The 6,000-nt window shown below is 41.5% G+C and overlaps 1 protein-coding gene across 18 annotated transcripts in view; it reads right to left on the minus strand.

The window, feature by feature from the left end:
• KLHL8 (kelch like family member 8) overlaps window positions 1-5,777 on the minus strand; it is a 59,296-nt gene extending 53,519 nt beyond the window's left edge. For 17 of the 18 annotated variants that reach the window (XR_012500473.1, XR_012500510.1, XR_012500489.1 and 14 more), the window contains exon 1: window positions 5,544-5,777. The gene's annotated coding sequence lies outside the window, so the exon portion shown is untranslated. The remainder of the gene's footprint in view (window positions 1-5,543) is intronic. The other variant, XR_012500520.1, reaches the window with a different exon arrangement.
• Between the last annotated feature and the right edge of the window lie 223 nt (window positions 5,778-6,000).

The raw sequence follows: 6,000 nt of genomic DNA on the forward strand, positions 1-6,000 counted from the left end.
TTGTCCTTTGGTATCCTGGGAAACTGGTTCCAGGACACTCACTCCACAGCAAAATCCGAGGATGCTCAAGTCCCTTATATAAAATGTTACAGTATTTGCATATAACCAACCTACATCTTCCTCTCATATACTTTAAATCCTCTCTGTATCACTTATAATACCCAATTCAATGTAAATGCTAGGTAAATAGTTGCTGGTGCGCCGCTAATTTAAGTTTTGCTTTTTGAAACTCTGGAGTTTTTTTTTCCCCCTGAATATTCTCAGTCTGAAGTTCCCTGAATTCGCCTAAATGGAACCCATGGATATAGATGGCCAACTGTACTAGTTTTAAAACTATGAGAGTACTCTTTTTTTCTATTTAAAATTACTTAAGCTGTTGCCTTCCTTTTTAGAGAAATCTGTTAGGCATATCTAACACAAAGCACAAAAACTAGTGGTTAATAGCAAAGTTTAGAGCCAGTTTTGGGATTCCGTATTAGCTGTGTAGCCTTGGACAAGTCATTTAAAATCATTCTGAGTTTCAGTTGTCTTGTAAGATTGTTGTGAAGCATAAATGAAGTAACATATGTAAAGTACTTAGCCCTGTATCTAGTTCACAGTAAGCATTCAATATATTTACATTATTAATTTTGTAAATCATGTGATTCTCAGTCCTTGGTGAGGAACACAATCTTCCAATCGACATTTTTTCCAGCAAAGAAATAATGTATGCTTTCTAATGATCTACATTCAGATTCATTTTTCACTATAGCAAAAGATGAGAACTAGCTACATTACTCTTTTTTTTTTTTAGATAACAACAGTCAGCATTAGTTGAGCGCTTACTATCTACTCTGTATGACTGTATAACTTTGGTTAAGTTACATAATCTTTCATTAGTTTCAGTTTCTCAATCTGTAAAAATGAGGAAAGTAACAGTACAAACTCGATAGGACTGTTACAAGGATTAAATGAGTTTATAAATTGTCTGACACATAAATCTATATAAGTAACTGCTATTATTTGAATTAGTTATTTCACATTTATTCATTTCAATCCTCAGGACAACCCAAAGAGGTATTATTCCTTTACTTATAATTGTGCCCAATGAGGCTCAGAGAAGCTAAGAAACCTCCCCAAGGTCACACAGTATTTAAGTGGCAATACCCAGGACGCAACATAGACTTGCCTATCAGCAAAAACTCAATACTAGAACAAAGATGGCATTAACCTTTTCTTTGTACAGGAAGTGTAACTATATCTTTGTATGGTATATATAAATTCCTTTATGAGAACTAAAATACATATATTAAAATATTCTCTCCACACAGAAAATGTCTTTGAATTTTTTAAAGTTCAAGAGAATATACGTAAAATTACTGATCATCTTACATTCATCTCTAATTGATCTTTGAGATCTATATAGACCTCTCAGACTATTTTATAAAGAGCAAATCTAGAGAGCCAGAGTTCTGCTGTTTCAGTCTATAAATCCCCAAGTACTGATTTAGAACCTTGAACTTTGAAAAGCATTCAGATTTCAAATGAAAATACCAATATCAAAGGGGAAAAGAAAAAAAATCTCAAGTAAAAAGACAAAGACATTACTCCACTGGACAGACTCATTCATAAGTTTGTACAGCATCAGCTGATCAATCTCATACTCTTTAGACCTTGTGATTACCACTGGTAATTGACCCAGAAACAGAACTTGGCTTCACAGTGTAAAGCCTTATAGTTCAGCAATCTATCACAAACAAGGAAAATAGGGCAGTTTGATACAGCTTACTTCCAAACTCTATCACAAGAATGAACTCAAACTTAGAATGCTAACCTAATTCTGAAATTTCCAAAATGCAAACAAGATTAATTTTAAATGTTATAAATGAAAATCACAAATTATAATCTAATCTACATAAACTGACTGGAAATTTCATATTTTCCCCAAACTAGCAATACTGAACGTTAAAATGATCATCAATTAGGATTCAATATAACTTTACATTCCATGCTATACAAGAAGAAATATTATACAACAAATATACTATATAAATCTCGTCATCTAGTTTGGAAGAAAAAATACTTAATTTCTTTACCATTTGGTGTTTTGTTGAGAAAGGGAAAAAGTCCAAATTTTAGAATAAACAAACCAAATTATCTTTTAACATTTCAAAACAATATTCTAACATGCTGGATTGTATTAGGGTGCCATTCTTTGCCATGCATTCTATTGCTCATCAATGCTGGCAGGGTGGGAGGAGGAACAGACAGTATCTGCCTAACAACAATGGATCAATCAGTGGTGTCAGCTCCAGGTACAAGCAACAGCACTTTTATTGGTATGGGCATAATATACCAAAAATATCACACTGTAGTTCAAAAACAAAACAAAACAGGCACTCGGGTGCTGCAAAAATTACCTGTTCACGAACAGAAACCTATTCACTTTCCTTTCTCATAAACACTAATTTTAAAAATAACCTGCAAAATATCCAATAAAGAAACCTGCCTAGATACTGAAGCTAATGGTTCTTAGAACCTTTGAGGGGAGAATGGCTGTGGAGAGGATGGTCACAAACCCCTTTGTTAAACTATGTTGAAAGTTGTGGGTCTTCTCCTTAGAAAAGTACAGATATACACAGAATTCACAGACTACTGGAAGACCATTTACAAGTGTACCTACAGATCCAGGTTAAGAACCAGAGATGAAGTAGAAATTTTCCTAAGGTCCCTTTGACCCTCTTCCATAATTTTATTACTGTCTCACAAAAACCAACTAAATTATTCATAACCAGACAATGAACTCTCTTGTACAGCCACCCTTGAAAAAAAAAGTTTGATAGTACTTACATAAGCAGTATCCAACAGAAAATAAACTGTACGGACACATTTTAAAATACAGCATGTGACAATGATACCAATGAACACAACAGTACATTACAGTTTATAAAATGATTTCGCATACTATAACAATTAATATTTTATCCTCCTTTTATAGCTAAAGAAAGAGAGGTTCAGAAAATTACTTGCCATGGTCCCACAGACAACAAGTGAAGAGCTGGGATTCTAATTCAAAGTTGCTTAGTTCCAGAACTGAGCTCAGAACATTATATCCTGAAGCTTCCACAAAAGTCCCTCAAACAGAGAAAACAGATTTTTTAAAAAAGCCTAATGGGTCACACTTTATTGAAGTTATACCTTTAATCTTGATATCAGTTAAAAATATTACATTTTGTATGTTCAATTTCCTCTTGCTTCACTGGTTAACATGAAACATGTTTTTCAGAAAAGTGAAGAAATGGTCAAGCTATTAAGTTTTAGGACTGAAAAACATGACATTCTGTAATTTTATGAAGCATTTCTTCTCCCTCATTAGTTTTTTTTTCTTTAGTTCTTAACATACAAAAATTAATGACTGTTGAAAATTCAAACATAAGAAACCAAACTTTAAATATCCAATTTTTTCAAACACTAAAGCTATTTGAAATTAATTTTTAGGATGTTCAAAATAGCCCCCTTACTACACTTAAAAAACCCCAAAACTTAGCAATAAAAAGACAAACCCCCCCCCAACAGTCCCCTTAATCTTTTAAAAATGACAATACCCATTTTCGGTTCTCTATAACTTAAAAGTTCTTAATTTTTTGAAAAAGGGCATTTGTCTAAACCCACTGAATGTACAACACCAAGAATGAACCTTAATGTAAACTCTGGACTTTGGGTGATGATGTATTATCAACGTAGGTTCATCAGTTATAACAAATGTACCACTCCGGTGAGGGGTTTTTGATAGTGGAGGAGGCTGTGCATACATGGGGCAAGGCAGAGGGCCTAGGGGTACAGAAGGTATATGAGAACTCTCTGTACCTCCCACTTAAATTTGCTATAAAGCTAAAACTGCTCTAAATATAAACTATTTTGACAGAGAGGGGAGGGGGTCAAATTAACCTACCTTACCTTCTTCTTTAACAAATGAGGAAACACTGTTTTTAAAAACTACCCTCACTGACTGCGAATTAAGTTTCCTGCCAGGATGCAGAACATGCAATTATTACAGAATATACTGTCATCTTAGAAAGCAACAGTAGCAATCTTATCAAATGCTAAAAGAATTAGCAGTTTTAACTGTTAATATGATAAAGCTAAATACAACAGCTGAGTACGGTATCCTAAGATTTCTTTTGATATTTATGTTCATCCTCTTTGGTATCTCAAAGGTGATATGCGAAGTGACTAAAAGTTTGAAATGGGTCATGGGTTGGCTGACAAACTAAAGTGGCTGCCAGTAGAAAGGACAAGGAAAAACAGCAACCAATGAAAAAAGCCACCGCCAAGTAGAGGTCCTCTGCTTATCCAAGTCTATCCTTTGGCAGGACTCGATTTCCTTACAGAGTCAGAATCAAGAATACCAAGAATCAAACAGCTCTCAACCTACACAGGAAAAAAACACTGCAAAGAAAGAAGAAATGCAACCAGTAGATATAATTCTCGTGTCAACCCAACTTCTTTCAAGAACCTTTTCCCAAAGAGTCTTTCCAAAGTGGTAACACTAGCATAAAAGGACAGTTATTCTATTAATACAGATTAAAAGGAGCACTGAGAAAAGTTCAATTTTCTACAAAAAGTCATCAGATCAAACACTGCTAAGTGGGAAAACAAAAAGCTTTTCAAACTCAGGTGCCCAAACGCTAGGACTGTGCAAATCCAGTGAAGGACCAGCTCCTGGCTAGAACTATGAAGACAAATCGCCTCCCTCAGGAAACTAGCAAGCTAACTAAGCCCAGAACTGAGTGGAAGGAGGAACGAGCTGGCATCAGGGGCTGTAAAACAACTCCAACGAGCGGCTGCGTGTTTTGAAAAAGGCTGCAGTTCTCGTGTCACACCGGGAGGCACTCTCCGATCCGGTCTCCACCCCCGCGGATGGTCCACCTGGCGCGGGCTGCAAACCCCCGGCACCAGCAGGTCCGACTCGCAGCGAGCCCCGCGGACCGGCCAGTCCAGACGGGCAACGAGCCTCTCGGGCGGGCCAGTGCGGGACAGGCGGCTAACCCTCCGGACCCGCAGCATGCCCCCAGAGCCAGCAGTCCCGGAGGGGCGGCCACCCCCCGGCAGGCTGCGAGTCCTGCGCCGCAGGGCCCCGAGTCACAGGCCGCGGGTCTCGGGGGTGTCCCGCCGCCCTCCCCGGACCCCGAGCCCATGCCAGCCGTACCGCGCTGCTCGTTCCCGGGACCCCGCGAAGCACCTGCCAGCCCCTCTCTTCTTCGAAAGACCGAGAGGGGCCGCCGGCGAGGCTGACAGAGCCAGAGGCTGGGGGTCCCCTCGAAGAACGCGACCCCGTTCCCCACGCCGAAGGGGGCGACAGAAACCGTGCAGCGGTTTAATGGGCCCAAACGCTCTCAGCTGCGGAGTTTGGGTCACTCCCCGCAAGCCTGGAGTTTCCCCGCGCCACAGGCGCGAGCCCGGGAGGCGCTACGATTTGGGGCTGCGGCGACGGGAGACTTGGCGTGAGCGGACCGCACCGCACAAAGGAAGAGGGGAGTGAGGGAGTACGAGCGTCCGGTTACCTCAGTCCGCGGCTCGTTCCTCCACTCGGTTCCTCCCGGCTTCAACACGGCTGCAGCCGAGCTATCAGCTTCCCGCAGCCCGGAGCCGCGCCGCACCAGCCCCGCACGAGCACCCGACGGACGCGCGCTCCGCTGAGCGGCCTCGCCGAGCTCAGCCGGCGTCTAGCGTTCTCTCGCCTCCGCCCCCGAAGCGGCGGCCTCAGGGAAGGGGCGAGGAGCGCGTGCCCGCGCCTGCGCACAGCACCCTGGGAAGAGTGGTTTCGAATTACCTTCTCCTGGGGCCCGCCCCCGCCCCCACGCGCTCGCCCGGCCGGCTCCCTGTGGGCGGTGGGAGTTTTCACCCCACGATGGGTGTTACCCTGCCCGGTACTGCAGACCAACGCCTTGCGGACGCTCTCAAAACGCATTTTTAGATAGGTCACAGCATAAATACCTCTGGAGTCAACTGTTTCTTTAC

The sequence above is a fragment of the Camelus bactrianus genome, chromosome 2 (genome assembly GCF_048773025.1).
Source record: "Camelus bactrianus isolate YW-2024 breed Bactrian camel chromosome 2, ASM4877302v1, whole genome shotgun sequence".
Taxonomy (NCBI): Eukaryota; Metazoa; Chordata; class Mammalia; order Artiodactyla; family Camelidae; genus Camelus; species Camelus bactrianus.